This window comes from Medicago sativa, chromosome 8 (assembly GCF_051527215.1).
Source record: "Medicago sativa cultivar Bolivia chromosome 8, Bolivia_mono, whole genome shotgun sequence".
Lineage (NCBI taxonomy): Eukaryota > Viridiplantae > Streptophyta > Magnoliopsida > Fabales > Fabaceae > Medicago > Medicago sativa.
This window is the reverse complement of record NC_140756.1, coordinates 28659008-28681752: the sequence shown is the minus strand read 5'-3', so window position 1 is coordinate 28681752 and position 22745 is coordinate 28659008. Positions and strand designations below refer to the sequence as shown.

General features: G+C 36.1%; 1 long non-coding RNA gene and 1 pseudogene across 4 annotated transcripts; both read left to right on the top strand.

Moving 5' to 3' along the window:
- The first annotated feature begins 663 nt into the window (after positions 1–663).
- On the top strand, positions 664–4918 carry LOC146898145 (putative F-box protein At3g10240; annotated as a pseudogene).
- Positions 4919–7786: 2868 nt separating this feature from the next.
- LOC146898144 (uncharacterized) lies at positions 7787–22079 on the top strand. Of its 4 annotated transcripts, none has more exons than XR_015021957.1 (3): positions 7787–9011; positions 9122–9585; positions 21653–22079. It is a non-coding gene; the product is annotated as an uncharacterized LOC146898144 (long non-coding RNA). The 4 variants fall into 4 exon arrangements; XR_015021956.1 differs by having other exon boundaries at positions 9118–9585; XR_015021955.1 differs by having other exon boundaries at positions 7787–9208; positions 9311–9585.
- Positions 22080–22745: the final 666 nt, after the last annotated feature.

Below are 22745 nucleotides of genomic sequence, written 5' to 3'. Positions count from 1 at the left end.
TTGATGGATGATTTGTAAGTACCTCTACCATCGTTTATTGAGCCTTAAGGCCTACTATGACCATGCTAAACCTCTGAAGCCCGAAAGGATAAAAGAATTTAAATGAAGAAAAACAATGAAATAAAAAAAATCACTTCAAAAATATGTTTATAAGATATACATACATTTTCATGTATTTTAAACTTATTCTTTTTTATAACAAGTATTATCAACATAAATTAAAATATATAAAAGAAATCCAGCACAAATTTTCCAATGCAGGACACAAATTTCAAACTAGTGATTATAAAAAAAAAACTTGTCTTTTTTATATTCAGATAGTATAGAGTATTTAATAAGGAAAATAATAAATTTGAACGTGTTTTCCATAAATACAATAATGTATATGATCTTTATTATAGACTACATACATCATTTAATGAATGAATCTAAAATGTTGATTTTTGCTTATAATAATGATCAGATGATGTAGTGTTTTAAAATTAGAGATGACCGTTTTGATTCCCTGAAAATGGTTCGTTGTTATTAACATTGATTTTTTGTGATTTTGTATTGATTATATTCTCGTTTTCATTTGCAGGTCCAAAATAACATTAAGCTAGGATGAGTCAAACAGAACGCGTGGTTACATGATTTAGTTGTACTCCTTCAAGAATTCCTTTTATGGCTCCAAAATCTGAGAAGGTGAGTGGTAGCTATATACCCGATGACATTGCAATCTGTATTTTCTCTAAACTTCCTGATAAATCGGTTAAGCGGTTTATCCGCGTTCGCAAACCATGGTCACTTTTGTTTGAAAATGTTACTTTCTTAACCATGTTCCGCAACAATTTGGTTTCCAAATCCCATTCATTGTATGATGATGACGATGATGATGTATGTCTCATCTTCAATTGGTTTTTGTTTCCGAGTATGTTGTATATGCTTTTAGGTGAGAGGTTTGCGAATAAGGTCAACTTGGATCCACCACCTCCATACGATCATCATCTACCAAGTGACAATTTTCTTCTTCATATTTTAGGTTCTGCTATTAATGGCATTATTTGTTTCTATAATTGTTTCGATCATAGAAATGTAGTATTATGGAACCCGGCTATTAAGGAAATTAAGGTCGTTCCTCCTAACCTCTCTAATGCATTTAGTCTTCAAGCATTTGGTTATGATTATGTTAGAGATGATTTCAATGTCATTCGACGTTTGTATTGTGATTTATCTGATGATGAATCTTTGGAAGATGTGTTTATGTCGCCCGACTTTTGAGAGATATATAGTTTAAGAAGTAACTCGTGGAGAAAACTCAATGCTAATATTCCAATTCCTTACTTTAGTCCTCTAGGTTCTGAAGTGTACTTGAATGGGGTGTGCCATTGGTTGGCGAATACAAAGGATCAAACTTTTGTTGTATCATTTAACTTATGCAATGATGTGTTTTCCACTACACCCATAGATGGGTATGATGTTTTTTCTGTTAGATTGGTGGTGTTAAATGAGTCTCTTGCTATGATCACAAAGTATGACAATGCCACGTCTTTCAATATATCAATTTTGGGTGAAATCGGCGTCAAGAAATCTTGGACTAGACTCTTTGATATTGGACCTTTCTCTTCCGTTGAACATTCTATCGTAGCTGGGAAAAAGGACAATATATTCTTCAATAAAAAAGATGGTAAAGTAGCTTGTTTTGATTTAGCTACCAGGATGATTGAGGGGATTGATGTTAAAGGAGAAATACGTAGTCGTTGTTGTCAAATCGTAATTTACAAGAAAAGCCTTTATCCAATTGAAGGAATGAACTATTAGTTCTTCTTAAAGGCAAAGCTTAAAGCTTTCACCCTTGAGGTTTGCAAGTCTAGTTATTAAGATTTAATGCTTTCTAAAACCCATTTGGGTTGACCTAGTGGTATAGGTTTGGGATCTGGGAGTGTGCTCTTCCTCGAGGTCTCAGGTTCGATTCTCCCTAATGTCAATTTAGGTGAGCTAATTTAGCTTCTTCAAAAAAGGTGAGCTAATTTAGCTTCTTCAAAAAAAAAAAAAGATTTAACGCTTACTGATAATTTTATCAAGTTATTTGTATGCAAATTTGCTTTCTCTGCTTTGCTAATTTATACTAATGTTGATGTAATGAAAGAAGTAATAGTATGAATTCTACTTATGATATGCATGCACTATGTTTGCTTTTTGTATTACTTACTTTTTAGTACTTCCTAGTGAAGTATGTTCAAGCGATTTGATTGCTTTGTTAATCAAGCTTATGAACTTTAGAGTTATTATGCAAATAGGTACTATAATATACATTGACTTACAAAGAATTGTGCAGCTGCAACTTGTTTGAATGTGATAATAATAATAAGATAGTCCTCATTCAGCAACGGCTTACCTTACACTTACCCTCACATGAGCCGTTTGAATTGTAAGAAGGGTAAGTCATGCTATATCTATTGACAAGGTAATTCCTAAATTTGTAGGATAATGAAAACTTCAGGTTCAAATCAATTAGCCACCTTAATTAAGTAGTAAGTACTAAATGGTGCTGAAGTTGTTGCAAAGTTTCTCTCATTAAATCAAGGATAAAATTTTGATTATGAAAGATTAAATGGTGGAAAATCTAGTTGCAATTCAAGCCATCAGAGAAAGAGTCACTACTCGTTGGTCTTCATGTTGAGCTTTTCATCTAACCGGAAAATAACCACACGCACATCTTACACTGATGTGGTGAAAATAAACATTAACAACACGATAACGACCACAAGGTGTGGGGCAAACGGAGCTAGCCTGATGAGAACATAATATTCTCACCTTATACAAGAGATAATTTAATAATGGAATAAAATTAACCAAGTTAATTTTGGTTCCAAGTGTTATTTTCGTAGGCAATTATATAGCTGTCTTGTTTTTCTCATATCTAGAGTTCTGAATGTCCGATTGAGGTGATCTTTAATGCGTTGGAAAGCTTAGAATATTTCCTAAATTTCTTATGTTAGACTCGATATCAGATTCAACATGTTTCTTGGCGTAAAATGAGCATGAATTGGATGACGTGATTTTGATGAATGAGCTGATGTAAGAGAAGAAACAACACATTAAAGAAGCACAATGGAGGTTAGATGGAACTGAATTATGAAAGTGTAACGTCTTGAAACTATTCAGCCATGATGATTAAAGAAGCAAATGAATGTATAACATCTCCATGCATTGATGCTGCGACTCACCTTAAAGTCATTTTGTAACCTTTAATTTGCATTAATCAGCCATCAAAACATTATTGAAATTAGTGGCTGCATTTCCTTTCATTTTCTAACCGTTTTAGAGTCAAAATCATCATGTAATAAGCTTATATAAATAGAGCATGAAAATGATATGTAAGATAAGTTGAATTTTGTAGAATTTTACACTTATGTGTATTGAGAGCCTTGTCTCTTGTGGTTCTGGATTGAACCATCCTTGATCTTATCAAAAAATTCATATTTCTTGTGGCGATCCTCGCATCCATAGACTTATCACTTTCTTGGATTAGAAAGTGTGGCGTCCCTGTCTATCCATTCCATTTCTCCGCTTCATTTTAATTTTGAGTCATTTCACCTTTTCCACCAAAAAATATTCATAGTTGTTTCCGACGGCTCCGTGACACTCATCATAGCCATACCACACTTATATTACCACACATGACATTACGTTGATCTGCATAAATTAAAAAAGTAATAACATCACGATGAACATGAACGTATAGAGTCCATGGATGCACAACTTGAAAAAACTAAATTAATGAAGAGTCGGAAAGAAGACATGAAATATCTTTCTCTAATTGATGCGGACCTACATTTTCCTCTTTATCAAAACATACGAATATCATATATTAATGTGACACAGCCGGCCCTAGTTTTAGCGACAGAAACTCCAACTTCTCTCTAAACTTTCTTTCTCCTTCTTCATCCGTCGATGAGGGGGTGGTTTTAGGTCATTTTTTGACATAAAATCACTTCTCTACATCTTTTCCTCTTTTCTTTCAATCTACATAAGTGGTTTTTACACATATCGAGTTTTTTCTGTTGTGATTTCGTCGTCTAATTGTGGCGTTGTGTTGTTAGTCGTCTTGTGCAGTGTTTGATTTCATGTCTTGTCGCGGTGTTCATTTAGTTCCTAGATCGACATCAGTCAATTACAGGTTAAATCAATGATTTGGGCATCAACGTTGCAGATCCGGAAGCATGAGAATTTCGGTGACTTAGATTTTATCATATTATTTGTAGGCATTTTGACGTTGTATGCTATTAACTTGAATGTTGTGACTTTGTTCGCAGATTCATCTTTTACATTTTTAGCGATGTTTGTATCTGATGTGATGTACTCTATCAATTTGAATGAATGAATATCGTTTTGTTTTTGAAAAAAAAATCAAATATTAATGCGAATATTATTTTTTGTCAAGGTCAGAGTTAGACCGCAAAAACAATGTGAAGAATCAAACAAAATTGATAGTCTTTAAATAATATTTTTTTGGTTACAAGTCTTTAAATAATACGAGAACACATGATATATTATCCTTCTCTCTTAAAAAAAAAAAAAAAAAAAACTATCATATTTTGATGCCTCATTACCACCCACCCCACGAGCACAGACGCTTATAGGTCTTTCTCTTGGATCATTCATCTACATATATAAACCTCAAATAGGATGATGAAAAAGTTGGGTTTCACATTCTCAGCCAGCAACATGCTTACCAGAATTAAGCTTTAAGCAGTCCTATATTTAGAAGCAAGGTTCCTTTGATACGGAAGACAACGAGGCATTCTTCTTTCTCTGGAGAACAATGCGCCAAAACAAACTATGCTCCACATTTAGAAGACGTTAGATTAGTTATAGGTCCTATTCCAATCACCAGCATGTTTCAAGGAAAAAATGTTTGAAAATGGAATAGACGCTGCAGGTGATTTCTAACCATGCTAATAGTCTTGTTATGAAAATCAATGGTAAGCATATATTGTGCTCTATGAGCTCTGTGATTATCAATGATTTATTTTGTTTTGATCACTTTTAAGAAATTGAATTGCATATTTGTTAGTTAGCCAAGACATGAATTTAAATCACTACATATATAGCAAATGGATATGGATAATTTATTTTGTTTGTGATTGTTGAGTGTTGACCTATGTGATTGTTAACTTCCAACTTTAACATGTTTTCATAATTCAGCTAGCTAGCTTGCAACTTCAAGTTGATAAATGATGTTCTTCTTCCTAACCTTAATCTTTGTAACTTTAGTTGTTCTTGAATTAAGGGTTGGCTGGATGAATGACTTATTTATCTATACAATGGTAATGAATGTTTAGTTTAAGTGTTTAACCTTTTGTCACACAATAAGGAGAGAACCATTTTTAATTCGATTGTATTGTTTACTATTTTTTCGTATGGATATCTTTTGACTTTCTTGGATTGCGAAACTAGCTAGTCCTGAAATTTGCGTCAGTTCATACAAGGTTTTGCTTTGACTTTAATTGAGCTTTCCGTTGGTAGACGGTGGAATTGACCCACAAAAAAAAAAAAAGCAATATCTTGTTGTAACTGTCACTCTAATATGATCTCCTCTCATGAATCGATCCTTAGGATCATTCCACATATCAACAACATTTTCTATGAACACAACAGTTTGAGCAATTGACGGTGAAATTGAATTGATTATCCATGTATGAACAAGATTGTTACACATTTCCCACGCCGCACAATTCAAATCATCTTCTTCTGAAATTGGAATTGAACCATCCACAAATTTGAATTTGTTCTTTATAGCCAATGCTCTTCGCATTTCATGGACCATGAATGATAGTTATCTCCAGTTAGCAGTGGCGTCACACTCACAATTGTTTAATTCTCTGATGGATCAACGAAGTCAGGATCAAGACCTTGATCTTGATTTTCTGCATTGTTGTTGTTTCTCACCATGATTTTCAATCTTTCTTGAACAACTCAATCAGGAAACCAACATGTAGCTGAATCAAAGAAATGAGAACAAATTGAAACGATAACAAATCGATGAAAAAGAGAGTAAGAAGTAGATTATCAAAAGATAAAGATGGACAAAATCAATGGATGATTTGTTCAATCTTACAAAGCGGAAGCAGAGCCGGACGAACCTGCTCTGATACCATCAAAGCAATTCTCAAACATGAGAGAATATAGAATTTGGTGAAAATTGTGAATATTATTCAATGATTCAATTATGTTAAAAGGTGTAGCTTATATACAAGTTAGAGACGACAACTAAGCATAACTAACTCGTAACAAACTAAATGAAACTTAGGTGCAAATGAAATCTAAGCTAAATAACATAACTTGCATTCCAAGCCAACTGTAACTTGCATTCCAAATTAACTGTTGTCAAGCCATGGGCGGACCTGAACAGGTCCTGGTGTGGCAAGTGCCACACCAGCCCAGCCAAAAACTTTTTATGAATTGGTAATCTTGAATTCTTGCACAATTAGCAGAAAACAAAGAACCCATGTACCAATACCACCACGTACTTGAAAAGCCTAAAGTTTTTCACCCTATGGGTTTCAAACTAGTGAGTATTGTTCAAACCAAATACTAACAATGACCCACAATGCATTGGATAAAGCACAAAGGGAATTGTTCACTTATACATTAGATGTGGGACTTGGTATCTATTTCTGTTTTACAAAGCACATGCATATATAACTGGAAGTATTTTTTTCGACATATAGAGAATGAAATTACTTTCTATAAAAAAATAGAGAATGAAATTAATTATCTAATTTAATATTAATAATAAGTAATATCAGTTTTTGTGATTATCAAGCTATATATTTTGTGTTGCTTGTTGGAAAATGGTTTTACAAAAGACCTAAGAATTGAGTTTTCATCGTTAGCATCGTATGTTTGTCAAGATATTATTGGGTTTTGACTACTAAAATTGATTTTATATTGTTTGAAATTGAAATTGAATCAGGATGAAGAATATGTGAAGAGTCAATTAAGTATCAAGATGGATGATTAATGGTCAAATAAATGATCGTTTTGCCACAACTATTTTTAATATAATTTCTTATTAAATTTAGTTTTGTTTAATTATTTGACAAAAAAATTGTGCCTCACCAACATTGTGAGTCCAGATCCGCCCCTGTGTTAAGCTATCCTAAATCTCTTCCTTCTCATATGTTGTGTTTGCTAATAGATACTAATTTTTTTTTTGTCAATGACATAACTAGACCGCAAAAAAAGACTGTGAAAAATTAAATTGGATCTTTATTATTTGAATAATACGAGAGCATATGGTATATTATCCTATTTGTCCTTTAAAAAAGATATATTATCCTATTTTGATGTTAGTAAGGATCCTATTTATTTATAAAAATAAATGGAGGATGCCATTTAAAAAGAGATACATACAAAAAAAAAATTGTGGGTCCATTCATTAAGTGGGTCTCATCATCATTAAATATTTTTTACTTTTTTCAAATTTTTTTATGTCTTTTATCTTTCCAAATGTAAGAAACGAAAAATGTCATAAATTAAGAGGATCTTAACTCATTTTTATGCCTGGTTATTTCCACCCACTCGACTTACGGTCATGGTTATTGGTCTTTCTCTTTGACACATTCATCTATATATACACACACAAGTTGCGAATATAGTATAAATAAATCTCAAATGGGACGAAGAAAAAGTTGCATTACATGTTCTCAGCCAGCAACTTGCTTAACAGTTAACACAATTAGGCTTTAAAAAAATCCTATATTTAAAAGTAAGGTTCCTTTGACACCAAAGTCACTGAAGCATTATTCTTCTTTCTCTGGAGATCAATGTGCCAAAACAGACTATCCTCCACATTCAGAAGACGTCAATTAGTTATAGGTCCTATTCCAATCACTGCCATGTTTCAAGGAAACAGTGTTTGAAAATGGAATAGACGTTGCAATGAAGGCCCGCTATGAGAAGAAGACCTATAACTATGCGGTGTCTACTACCGAATGTGGAGTGTAGTCTGTTTTGACACATTGATCTCCTCATAAATTTGAACTGACTGATAGGGTTTGGAAATAGCAATTGTCAATGGACATACATGAACATAGGTTAAGTGACAAGTTGGATTTTGTTGTTTTGCATTTGTGCTGCCAGGTATGACAGAGGTAATTTCTAACCATGCTAATTAGTAATTAGTCTTGTTATGAAAATCAATGGTATCTGGGCGAACTCGTTAGAAGCCCTTGAAGTGTATATGTCCATAGGTTTTGCAACTAGTTTGGTGAGTGACATATTGTGCTCTATGAACTCTGATCATCAAAGATTTATTTTGTTTTGATCACTTTTAATAAAATCACTAAATATATAGCAAATGGATAATTTATTTTGTTTGTGATTGTTGAGTGTTGACTTATGTGATTGTTAACTTGGAATTTTAGCATGTTTCCAGGTAGCCAGCTTGCAACTTGAAGTGGATAAATGGTATGCTTCTTCCTAACTAATCGTTTTAACTTTAGTTGTCCTTGAATTAAGGGTTGACTGGATTAATAACTCATTTAACCTTTTGTCTCACAATGAAGGAGAGAACCATTTTTAATTCGACCGCGTTGTTTACTTTTTCCTGGTGGTATAGATATCTTTCGACTTTCTTGGATTGTGAAACTAACTAGTACTCACCTTTGGGTTAGTTCATACAAGGTTTTGCTCTGACTTCAATTGAGCCTCCCACTAGTCGACGATGAAATTGACCCACAAAAAAAAAAAAAGCTAGTACTCACCTTTACACAAGCTTAGGCTTGGTGAGCTATGTTGGAATTTGAGCCCTTAAAACACTTTGAAGCCCTCAAAATTTTGGATTTATTGCTATACTTAAGTTCATAATTTCATATTTGATTAAAATTTAAGCCCTTAAGCATTTCTATTAATGTTTTTGGGAAAATTTAGGCCTTCAAAAGTTTGAGACCTTGTGTTGTAGCCTAGCTTGCATAGGCTAGGAGCCGGCCCTGGTGACGATATTAACCATAAAAATGATAATGGTGAGAAAACTAACAACAATATACTTACTAGTTAATCATACATTGAGTAAATTTGTTATGTGAAATCTTTTTTTAGTTTGTTAATCTTTTGTTTTGTTTCTGTTAGGCAGGTAGGTTCACTGTTGGTTTGTTATTCCTTGCTTGTGAGGGTGGTTTGTTACGATTCTTCTATATTGTAATCCATGAGCAGTAGAAATGTTTGTATATACCACTTTAGCTTATGAGATCTGCAAGTACATTAGAAATGGTTGTCTAAACAAACATTCTAAATAATCAAACTTATTTTTCATGCTGAATAGGATACAATGCGAGGTTGTGCACCTGCAAAGACACTCTAACGTTCAAGTCAACGAGGTTTCAAGGTGTTTTGAGGCTTTTCTCAGAATGAGAATATATACCTGATTTTGCATATTTCCTTGAGGCCGCATGAGTGTGGCTGTTTTGCCGGTTAGACCATTGTGGCGTGAGGGCCAGGTGGCTCCTCGATTATTTGTAGGGCTCATATTGACTATTAGCACCGTATTTAATGTTTTTCAGCTCTTTGCCGGTATAGGTGATCCAAAACTGTATTTGGGCGCTGAAGGTGAGAAAAAACACAAGAAGGGGGGTTGAATTGTGTTTTTGGAAAATTCTTCGTTTCTCCTAAAAACTGAACACACTGATCAGAAGCTAAGTGAGACAGCTTCTGAAGTGATAATCAGAATCTAAATGCAGCGGAATAAATCAGAGAGAGAGAAGAAGAACGACACAAAGCAATTATACTGGTTCCTTCCACAATCCGGAAGTAGTCCAGTCCCCCTTGCACTTCCAAGGAGATTTCACTATGAGTAATATCTGATTACAAATGCTCAAGCACACAAGCAAGAGACTTCCAATGCTCAAGCACACAAGCAAGAGACTTCCTTTGCTCAAGAACACAATCAAGAGACTTCCTGCTCAAGCACAACTGCAAGAGACTTCCTAACTAAACAAAATTACACAGAAAATTGTTTAAGGTTGAACACTTGATATACAATCAGAGGTGCTCACAATACAAATCAGATACAGACTCAATGGACTTAAGAATTTCTAAGATATGACTTTGAGACACAGAAATTCTAAGTGAATGCAGAACAATTTCAGCAGAGGTTTGGTACTTGTGAAAATCTTTTTGAGTCTTTCGTTCAGCGTTCTTGCATTACCAATTCTCTAGGTCTTCACTCCTTTATATAGAGGTGTGAAAGAGACGTTGTGAAATTGCCAGCACACCAAAGAGTCGTTGTTGAAGCTTGATCTTTCACCAATGATCTTTTGCCTGATTTGGTTGTTGTCCTATGAAGAACCAATTTGAAATCCATTCCTTATCCAAAGGAACATCTATGCAGGCGAGACCGTATTCTGGAGCTGTTTTCTTGTCTTGAAGTGCAGACACAAAACAGAGTAGTGGAGAACGTGGTTGTACAATTCGTACAAAGTACAATGTCAACGCTTTCGTCCAAATTGCAAACACATGCCTTCAAACACCTTTGAAATGACCGTTGCAAACTCCACTAATCCTTTGTTTGTGTTTTCGAATCCAATAGACAGCTTTTGCATTGATGATTCTTCAATTCTTGATTCTTTGCAAATCCAGTTGATATTCAGCTTCTGGTGAAATGGCTTCTGATGAGGCAGCTTCTGATGATGCAGCTTCTGATGAGATGACTTCTGCAGCTTCTGATGATGCAGCTTCTGATGATGTGACTTCTGGACCTCTTGTCTTCAGGAGCACTATTCTTCAGGAGCAGCTTACTTCAGGAGCGCTATTTCTTCAGGAGCAGCTTGACTTCAGGAGCGCTTTTTCTTTAGGAGCAAGTTGCCTTCAGGAGCGTCCAAGCTTCAAATTTTTGTTGTTTCCATAGCTCTTTATTTGCTCATTCAGAACCAATGATGATGTAACTTTATAATTATGGTCCTGTACACTTGAACAAATATTAGCTAATCCAATTTACAATTTTTAATACCTTGTTATCATCAAAACTCTTTAAGGTTTATTGTTAAACACATTTTGTTCCAACAATCTCCCCCTTTTTGATGATGACAAACAAAAGTATTTAAAATTGATCAATTGTTGTTAATCTAATTAACAAGTTGACTTTGGGGTTCTGAGGTTTGTAAGCTCAGAATCTGAGGTTTGTAAGCTCAAACTCCCCCTGAGTCTGATAGTCTTTAAGGTGAGGTTTGTAAGCTCCCCCTAAGTTCTATCCAGGTTAATTAAATTCATTTTGCGCGCAATAATTATTATCAGAGCTTAAAAGCAAAACTGAATCAATGAAAGAATTTACTTATAGATAAGAAGAATGGTTCAATTAACTTTACTTGAATTTTGATACTCCTTCGTTCATTCATAGCTTATACCAATAAGGTAAAAACATAGAAGTTTTTCAAAAATTTCAAATGCCATTAATGGGGCTCAGAGCCTTTAAATACTTGTCACATATACTCCCCCTTTTGTCATTATCAAAAAAAAATTAAAAAAATCTAAGCACAAAATACAAAAAGATATGAGAAAAACTCAAACGTGAGAGAGTATACTAAGCAATGAACTAAATAAATCAGAGCAAAAATCATGTATATTCAATTGTCAGAAGCAGCTAAACAGTCAGAATCAGTAAGCATTCAGAAGCAAAGAGAATTAAAACAGAATGGTTTCAGAAGCAAGGACTAGGAATTCAAAACAAACAACAAACAAAAAGAAAAACACAAGGGTGTGCAACTAAGTGTTGGTTTGATGTTGTTTCTTCATCTCCTCCATTTCTTCAATCTTCTTCTGCAACAGTTCTTCAAGCTGTTGTTGCCTCTGGAGAAGAGCCTGTTCCCTTTCCTTAGCTTCTTGCTGCTGCTGTGCCATCTGTTTCTTCAGAAGCTTACACAACCTTGCTTCTCTGGTCAAGTAATCCGTTTCTAAAAAGAAAGGCTGGTTTGCCAGGAGCAGTGTAGAACTTCTTATTCTGAGACTCTGATTCAGATGCTCCATTAACTTCCTGACAGAAGCTTCCTTGCTTCTGATGCACTTAGCCCTTAAGCTTTCAATTAGCTCAGTTGCCCGGTTCTGAAGTGATGCCCAGGAGTCTTCATATGCACTTGTGAGATCAATTGTCCTTCGTTGATCCACAAGATTAAGCAATTGACTAAGGATTGTCTGAAGCTCAGAATTGATATATCCAGATTCCAGGATGTTTGTGGGTGGATGTTCAAGGATTTCAAGATCAGAATCACTGATTTCTAAGTCTTGAATAGGGTTAGGAACTGGAATGGTAAGGTGTGTTTGTGTGTTAGAAGATGAGGGCTGGTCAGAATCAATGTGTGTGGTGGAGGTTGAGGCTTGAACATTGACTAGAGAGATGTCAACATCCATGGGAGTTGGTTCAGGAGAGTGTTCAGGTAAAGGTTGAAATTCAGTTTCAGATGGTGGTTGTTGTGGTGAAGTTGATGTTTGAGTGTTGAGTTGGGGGTCAATGGTAGCTGTTGGTGATTGTGGGGGTGTTGTGGGTTTATGTGGTTCAGGTGTTTGTTGATGAGGGTTTTCTGAAACAACATTTTCAGAAGCAGCTGCTTCTGGAGTTGTTTCAGAGGCTTTTTCTGAGGTGGACTCAACATTTTCAGGAGGAATCATGTTGAGAGGTTGAATGCAAAGGGGTTGAGGGTTAAGGCGAAAGATAGAATCAATGACTCTTTCTCTTTGCACAGCCAGTTCAGCTAACTTCTCATTAACTATGTGGCCAACTGGTTCATAAGAAGTTGACGAAGAGGGCTTATCGTTGGTTTTGGTTGATGTTGATTGGCTTTTTACTGGTTTTTGAAAAAGTTGAGCTAAGGGTACATCATCATCAGAATCATCAGAATCTGATAATGATGCGGATGCGGAATCTGAAGATATATTAATTACCTTTTCTGGTTCAGGATCAGAATCCTCTTTAGCAGATTCACTGGACACCTGCAACAGTTGCTTGGCTTCTGAAACTACAGACTCTCGTAGCTCAGCAGCAATTTCCAGAACTTTTTCAGCGGCTGCTTTCTTCTCTTGTAACTCTTTTAACTTCAAATCAGAAGCAGCTTGAGCTCTTAAGGTGATATGAGGAAAATCCTTGGTTCTCCTCAAGGCTGGCTTTCTCTTCCTCTTTGGTATAGCAGGTTGATCAAGAGAAATGTCAACACCCATGATCATCCTGGAGTCCATGTCTTCAATGGCTTCTTCAATAGAAGGTACTGATGAACTTCCAATTTTGAGCTTGTCAGCAGCAACTTTTTTAGTAGGTTGTTCAACCTCTAGATATTGCTCTGCAGTCATCTTCCTTTTTGACTTTCTGCCTCTGGCTCGTGGCAGAGCACCACCATACATTTCCTCTGGAATATCTTCCAATCTGATTCTCTCATTGGTTGCCTTAAAATGTTCCTTGATATAGTACAATTGCACTTCAATGGGATCCTTCTTGCAGATGGGTGGAAAGTCCTTCATAAGATCAGACATAACAAGTGATTCACTTAAATCAGTTTGAAGTTTGGTGACTTCACTGATTAGCTTCATATTCAATAGAGTATGAGCATTAATGAATTTTCCAGTTTTTGTGTCAAGTAGCTGATCTGTGAAGCCTTGAGATTGACTGAGACTGTTCAAGATACTTCCTTGATAGAATATCTCTGAGAGGAGTCTTCCATAAGGAACCCAGGGTTTATCCAGTAGCTGACTCTGCTTCAAACATTCTACCAAGTACTTGAACACGTATTTGGGCACATTCACCTTTTCCTTCTTGATGAAGTGCTGGAGAAGGACCTTCTGAGCTAGATTTGGTTTCACACAGTCACCACTTGGAAACAGGGTCTCATTCTGAATCTTCAGAAGCATCTTGGTTTCCATGCTCAATTCAGCATATTTCTTCTCCTTCTCAGAATTGTAAATCACCAAGTTGGCTTGCTTTTTCCAAATGCGTTTTTCAGCAGCATCTGAAAGATCAATTCCAGAGTAGTATCCAGAGGCTGCAGCCTTGAGAACATACTCTATGTGCCATTGTGCAATTCTTATTGGAATACCACAGATGCTCGACCTGATTTCATCTTCAACAAATGGCGCAAGACCCATTTCTTCTCTTGTTTTCCCTTCTAATTCAGGATACATTAGCACCATTTGACTTTCCTCAGATAAAGATGCCGCTTTGTTGTAAAATTTTGCTCTTACCCAGAAGTGTCTAACCAGAGCTTCATATGTTGGTCCATTCAACATTCTGAAATAATCCATGAGTCCTTGCTCTTCATAGTAGCTTCTGATAGAACACCCATGAAAATTCAGAGAATCAAAGTCCACTGGATTCTCTATCTGAACTTGCAAATCCCATTCTTCCAATTTCATGCTTCTTCCTCTGTAGTCATATTCAGGGACCATTCTTGAAGTAGATACTGAATCTTTTCGTTGCGAGCTTGATGATGCCATTTGATGATTGACGAAGATTTGAAGAAGATGAAGATTTTTAGGGTTCTAAGGTTGAGAGAATGCGCTTACTTCGCAAACGGTTTGAGAGCAAATGTGTTTGTTGTGAGTGAGTAGTGTGTGAATTGACAAAGTGTTAAAAGTAAAACGATTGCAATTCAAAAGAGACAAACAAACATAACATTAATGACAAAATTGGGGGCGCGTGAAAAGTACTTTCAAAGCTTTTAAATCATCATTGCCCTTTTAGTTATACACCAACACATACAGGCCACGTAAGAAGTTCACAGAGTAACTACCAAGTTAGTGGGCCAGAAGTTACTTTAAAAAGTAACTCCTAACGTTTCCACTAATCCAACTATTCAGAAGCAACAAATCCAGCTTCTGGACTTCAGATGCTGATGTCATCATCAGAAGCGAGTTTTCCTCAGAACCTCAATAAAGAGCTTCTGATGGACTACTGCTTCTGAACTAACTTCAGAACCTAAAATCCTATTCAGGAGCAAGCAAACATTTAATCAGACACGAAGTGCATGTTCAAATTTTTCTTAATAAAATCAAATCTTTCAACAGTTAAAGGCTTAGTAAATATATCAGCCCATTGATTTTCAGTATCAATGAATTGTATATCTAAAATTCCTTTTTGAACATAATCTCTGATAAAATGGTGTTTGATTTCAATGTGCTTAGCTCTTGAATGCAAAATTGGATTTTTAGACAAACAAATAGCAGCAGTATTATCACAATAAATGGGAATACTGTTAGCAGTTATCTGATAATCTTCCAACTGATGTTTCATCCAAAGTAGTTGTGTACAACAACTTGCAGCTGAAATGTATTCTGCTTCTGCTGTAGACATAGCAATAGTTGTTTGTCTTTTGCTAGCCCAGGATATAAGATTATCACCCAGAAATTGACAATTGCCACTGGTTGATTTTCTTTCAATCCTATCACCAGCATAATCAGCATCACAGAATCCAATTAGCTTATAATCTAAGGATTTCCTATAAAGGAGTCCAAGATTAGTTGTTCCCTTCAAATACCTGAAGATTCTCTTGACAGCAGTCATATGAGATTCTCTAGGATCTGATTGGAATCTTGCACACAAGCATACACTGAATAAAATATCTGGCCTAGATGCAGTGAGGTATAACAAAGAACCAATCATACCTCTATACAGCTTCTGATCTACTTTAGCTCCTTCATCTTCTTTGCTCAGGTTGCACGTAGGATGCATTGGAGTGTTCATCACTTTACAATCTTCAAGTTTGAACTTCTTCAGAAGCTCCTTTGTGTACTTTGATTGATGAACATAGACTCCATCTTTGCATTGATTGATTTGAATGCCAAGGAAGAACTTCAGCTCTCCCATCATGCTCATTTCAAATTCATCCTGCATTAACTCAGAAAATTCCTTGCAAAGAGATGCATTAGTAGAACCAAATATTATATCATCAACATATATTTGCACAACAAGAATATCTTTCCCAAGGGTCCTTCTGAAGAGTGTAGTGTCAACCTGTCCTCTCTTAAAATCATTTTTGATTAAGAAATTACTTAGTCTATCATACCAAGCTCTGGGAGCTTGTTTCAAGCCATATAGTGATTTCTTCAATTTAAAAACATGGTCAGGATATTTAATATCCTCAAATCCAGGAGGTTGCTTAACATACACTTCTTCTTCTATGACACCATTGAGAAATGCACTCTTGACATCCATCTGATATAATATTATGCCATGATTAACTGCATAGGAAAGAAGTAACCTGATTGCTTCCAATCTTGCAACTGGAGCAAACGTTTCAGTGTAATCAATGCCTTCTTGTTGACTATACCCTTGTGCAACAAGTCTGGCTTTGTTTCTTGTTACTTCACCTTGCTCATTCAGCTTGTTTCTGAATACCCATTTTGTTCCAATAATGTTCTTGTGCTGAGGTTTGGGTACCAGATCCCACACAACATTTCTTTGAAATTGATTCAACTCTTCTTGCATAGCTAGGATCCATCCATCATCTGAGAGTGCTTCATCAACTGTTGTAGGTTCAATCATTGAGATTAGTCCAATCATTGACTCTTCTTGTCTGAAATGTGATCTTGTTCTTCTTGGACTATCTTTGTTTCCAATGATTAGCTCCTCAGGATGTGAAGACTTGTGTTTGAATGTGTTTCTGGGAGGATCTTCTTGATGTGAGCCATCTTGTGCTTTATCAGAAGCAGTTTCATCTTGCGCTTCTGATGTGGGTTCAGCTTCTGGACTATCTTCAGACTCAGCTATCTGATCAGGTTCTGGAGTAGCTTCAGGAACCTGTATCTCTGCAAAACTTTCACCCTGCTTTGAAGTTTTATCTTCAAGCTCCTTGTCATCAAATTTAACGTGCATAGATTCTTCAACACAGAGTGTTTCTGAATTATACACTCTGTATGCCTTTGACCTTTCAGAGTAACCTAAAAAGATTCCTCTTTGGGCCTTGGCATCAAATTTCTTTAGGTAGAGCTTGTTGTTCAGAATGTAACAAGTACATCCAAATTGATGAAAGTAAGAGATATTGGGTTTTCTTCCTTTAAAGAGTTCATATGCTGTTTTCTCCAAAATAGGTCTAATATAGATCCTGTTTTGAACATAGCATGCTGTATTCACTGCTTCTGCCCAAAAATGTTTTGGTAAATGGTTTTCATGAATCATGGTTCTGGCCATTTCTTGTAAAGTTCTATTCTTTCTCTCTACAACTCCATTTTGTTGTGGTGTTCTAGGAGAAGAGAATTCATGGAAAATTCCATGTTTTTCACAAAAAGCTTCAAATGGCTCATTTTCAAATTCTCCACCATGATCACTTCTGACTTTCAAAATTTTTGATTCTTTTTCAGATTGAATTTGAGTGCAGAAGCTACTGAATACATCACACGCAACATATTTACTCTTTATGAATTTCACCCAAGTCCATCTGCTGTAATCATCAACAATGACTAATCCATATCTACTTCCATATAAGGATGCAGTACTTACTGGTCCAAATAAATCAATATGGAGTAATTCTAAAGGTCTTGAGGTTGAGACAATGTCTTTGGTTTTAAAAGATGATTTCACAATTTTCCCTCTCTGACATGCACCACAAAGTGCATCTGAATGATAGTCAATGTCTGGTAGCCCTTTCACAAGTTGTAACTTACTAAGCTTAGAGATTAACCTCCAGTTAGCATGTCCCAACCTTCTGTGCCACATCCATTTCTTATCATTCACTGATAGTAGGCAGATCACCTTCTGATCAGCCAGTTCAGAAAAATTGATTTTATAGACATTGTCAACTCTCTTTCCCTTGAACACAATGGATTTGTCTTTCTTGTTGATTACTGTACAGTTGGGTTTTTCAAAAAGCACATCATAACCATTATCACAAAATTGACTTATGCTCAAAAGGTTATGTTCAAGACCATCTACCAACCATACATTATTAATTGAGGTAGAGGAATTACCAATAGTTCCTGTACCTATGATCCTGCCTGACTGGTTGCCTCCAAATTTCACATTTCCTCCCTCTTTCATTGTTAGGCTGAGGAACATGGACTTGTCTCCTGTCATGTGTCTTGAGCAACCGCTGTCTAGGTACCATGATCTTTGCTTTGGCACTGCTCTTAGACATACCTGCATCATTGACATTTTTAGATTTAGGTACCCATTGTTCTATGGGTCCTGGAAGGTTAGTACTTAAGGCTTTACTCTTCACTTCTTGTACCTTGTGCTGTGAGTTGGGTTGCTTCTGATTAACCATCACCTTAGGTTTTGGTACTTCAGAAGCAGCAACTGTCTTCTTCTGAAACTTAGACTTCAGAACCCCAGATTTTGGTTTCACCAGACTCTGAGGAATAGGTTCTGATCTTTTCAGGATCCTAACCTTTGAAGTTTTGGAATCAGATTTGATCATAGCCTTTGACTTAGAGTTCTTTGGCTTTGAAGTAATCTTAGCCTTAAAACTGGAAGCTTCAGGTTCTGATTGAACAACAGTTTCCAACTCAGCCCCTTCTGGTACAAAGAATGTTTTCAGACCTTCCTTGATGCATTCACAACAAGACTTTAGATTGGTTTTCTCCAGTTTCACTTCTGGAAAACCAATTCCTCTGCCATTGTTCTTGTAAATGCTATAAATCATAGAAGCCACTCTGCTTCTGTCAATGCCAGATATAATGAAGTCTTCAAGAGCAATTTCATGATTACTTAAAGGTTTTTCATTACACTTTTCTTGTAGCTTCTGACATAAGAACCTGAGCTGGTCTTCATATGTTTTACACATGAAGTCAAAGCCCCTAAGTCCCTGTTCAGAAGCTTTCAGATCCAATAGAGTTGATTTTTGCTGTTGTACCAAATCAGCATATTTTTCTTTTAAATCCTTCAACTCATTGGTTCTTACTTCAAAATGTGTAAGAAGTTCTTTAAGTGACTCAACAAGTTCATCTCTGGGAATTTTGGAATATACCTCATTTTCATCTTCTGAGTCTGAATCTGATCCAGCTTCTGAAGTTGCTGTTGCTACCAACCCAACAGCTACCTTTGCATCTTCATCAGCTTCCTCTTTATCAGATCCAGATTCACTACCCAAATCATCCCAGGTTGCCATTAAACTCTGCTTAATCTGCTTCTTGAGTTTGCTTGGTTTGAAGGTAGACCTCTTTGACTTGTCCTTTGACTTTTCTCTTTGAAGATCAGGGCATTCAGCAATGAAGTGACCTGGCTTCTTACAGTTGAAGCATCCCTTCTGATCTTCTTTCCTTGAGCTTCTGGAGTTACCCCTTCTGGAGAGAAACTTTCTGTTCTTCTTGGCCAGATATTGAAGTCTGTTTGAGAGCATGGCCATTTCTGCAGCATCTGGTTCAGAATCTGAACTTGACTGTTCTTCCTCTTCAGATTCAACCACTTTGAGAGCTTTTGATGACTTGCCTTTGGATGGAAGAGCTATTGATTTACTCTTCTTAGTAGACTCATGTTCATTAAGACTTAACTCATGAACTTTGAGAGAACTAACAAGATCTTCGACACTTAAAGTGTTTAAATCTTTAGCTTCCTCAATGGCAGTCACTTTTGGTCTCCATCTGGCAGGTAAGCTTCTGAGTATCTTGCTTACATGATCAGAAGCAACATAGCTCTTCTTTAGAATCTGTAGACCAGAAACTAAGGTTTGAAACCTTGAGTACATCTCCTCAATAGTTTCATCATCCTTCATTTTGAATAACTCATACTGATGTACAAGCAGGAGAGCCTTTGCTTCTTTGACCTTCTTGCTCCCTTCATAATTTGAACAGAGAGAAGCAAACATAGCTTTAGCAGTGGATTTGTCACTCATCTTCATGTATTCTGCTTTGGGTATGGCAGTGACAAGAGCTCCTCTGATAATATGATGCTTCTTGTAAAGTTTCCTCAGTTCTGGAGTATGTTTCTTTCTATCCACAGCAGCTCCTTCTTCATCAAGGACTAAACTACCAACGCCGTCTTCCAGAATATCCCACAATTCTTCATCTAGGCTCATGATGTAACTGTAAAAATTGGTCTTCCACCAAGAGAACTCTTCAGCATCTCCATTGAACTTTGGAATTTTTCCAACACTGGTTTTCTTACTATCACTATAATCATGTGAGACATTTTTATAGCTAGTATCACCATCAGGAGGAGGAGTAGTCATGTTTTTCTCAGATCTTTGACTGTTGCACGGTTAAGTGATACACAACAGACCAAGGCTCTAGATACCAATTGAAGGTGAGAAAAAACACAAGAAGGGGGGTTGAATTGTGTTTTTGGAAAATTCTTCGTTTCTCCTAAAAACTGAACACACTGATCAGAAGCTAAGTGAGACAGCTTCTGAAGTGATAATCAGAATCTAAATGCAGCGGAATAAATCAGAGAGAGAGAAGAAGAACGACACAAAGCAATTATACTGGTTCCTTCCACAATCCGGAAGTAGTCCAGTCCCCCTTGCACTTCCAAGGAGATTTCACTATGAGTAATATCTGATTACAAATGCTCAAGCACACAAGCAAGAGACTTCCAATGCTCAAGCACACAAGCAAGAGACTTCCTTTGCTCAAGAACACAATCAAGAGACTTCCTGCTCAAGCACAACTGCAAGAGACTTCCTAACTAAACAAAATTACACAGAAAATTGTTTAAGGTTGAACACTTGATATACAATCAGAGGTGCTCACAATACAAATCAGATACAGACTCAATGGACTTAAGAATTTCTAAGATATGACTTTGAGACACAGAAATTCTAAGTGAATGCAGAACAATTTCAGCAGAGGTTTGGTACTTGTGAAAATCTTTTTGAGTCTTTCGTTCAGCGTTCTTGCATTACCAATTCTCTAGGTCTTCACTCCTTTATATAGAGGTGTGAAAGAGACGTTGTGAAATTGCCAGCACACCAAAGAGTCGTTGTTGAAGCTTGATCTTTCACCAATGATCTTTTGCCTGATTTGGTTGTTGTCCTATGAAGAACCAATTTGAAATCCATTCCTTATCCAAAGGAACATCTATGCAGGCGAGACCGTATTCTGGAGCTGTTTTCTTGTCTTGAAGTGCAGACACAAAACAGAGTAGTGGAGAACGTGGTTGTACAATTCGTACAAAGTACAATGTCAACGCTTTCGTCCAAATTGCAAACACATGCCTTCAAACACCTTTGAAATGACCGTTGCAAACTCCACTAATCCTTTGTTTGTGTTTTCGAATCCAATAGACAGCTTTTGCATTGATGATTCTTCAATTCTTGATTCTTTGCAAATCCAGTTGATATTCAGCTTCTGGTGAAATGGCTTCTGATGAGGCAGCTTCTGATGATGCAGCTTCTGATGAGATGACTTCTGCAGCTTCTGATGATGCAGCTTCTGATGATGTGACTTCTGGACCTCTTGTCTTCAGGAGCACTATTCTTCAGGAGCAGCTTACTTCAGGAGCGCTATTTCTTCAGGAGCAGCTTGACTTCAGGAGCGCTTTTTCTTTAGGAGCAAGTTGCCTTCAGGAGCGTCCAAGCTTCAAATTTTTGTTGTTTCCATAGCTCTTTATTTGCTCATTCAGAACCAATGATGATGTAACTTTATAATTATGGTCCTGTACACTTGAACAAATATTAGCTAATCCAATTTACAATTTTTAATACCTTGTTATCATCAAAACTCTTTAAGGTTTATTGTTAAACACATTTTGTTCCAACAGGCGCCTCATTGAACCTTAGCTTTGTGAATGGACTTCAAGTGCGATGATTAGACCTTTTCCTGAATTATATAGTATAGGTGGACATCTTGTTAGTTGACTATTATCTTATATTTTTCTTAAATACCCAGTCCTCATCCTTAACAGAAACAAGATTGCCTTTGGCAGCACACTTTTGGGTATAACCTTATTGCAGATACGTTTGGGCAGCACACTTTTGGGCATAGATACTATGCACATTGTAGATTGCACCATCCATTCCAACCCTGCATTGACCTTTTATTGTGATTTAAAGTTTATTCAGGGTGACTGATGAAGTCGGGAATGAAGCTGAAAATAATTTTGTATCCATGATTTTAACTGCTTTACTTGTGTTTTGTGACAATCAATGTTTCAACTGCTAAACTAAAATTATTGTATAGGTTTGAAACTCAGATTGAATTAAACAATTCAAACTAAGCATTTTTAATGTTGCAACAATTAATTATCAGCATTCTATCCTTTTAGCATTGTACTCTCCGGATAGGTTTCTGAATTGTTCGGATTGTACAATCTAGGCGATACTATTACAAAAGTGTACTAAGTGAAAGTAGTCACAAAAGTGCAAGGAAAAGTAACGAGGAAAGGTTTAGAGTCACGTTATCTTTGCTTTCGATCGAAAATTGTATGAATGTGAATAGAGTCAACATATGATAAGAGTGTGTATTGAAACACAATTTTTGTAATGAAGTAATCTTTGAGAGGTTTAGAATGAAAAAGTTGAAGAAAATGTATAGGTTTCAAAACTCATACTCATGCATATATTGGATCCACGCAGATTGTATAATTTGGACAAATTTCGTCCAAATTGTAGGATTTGGAAATAGTAAATTTGACAAAAAAAAAAAATTTAAGACTTTTGAGAACATAAAAAGGAGGAGAAAGTTCAGTTCAACTTAAACACCGGTGCATTAGATTAGATCAAGCCTCGGGTTGGATCAAAATTAACAGCTCTCTAGAGAACACCCTAAAACCAACAACATTAATTTAATGTCTTTTATTTACTATCTATAATTGTTTACACAATATCTTTTTATCAATGGAACACTTTTTTTTT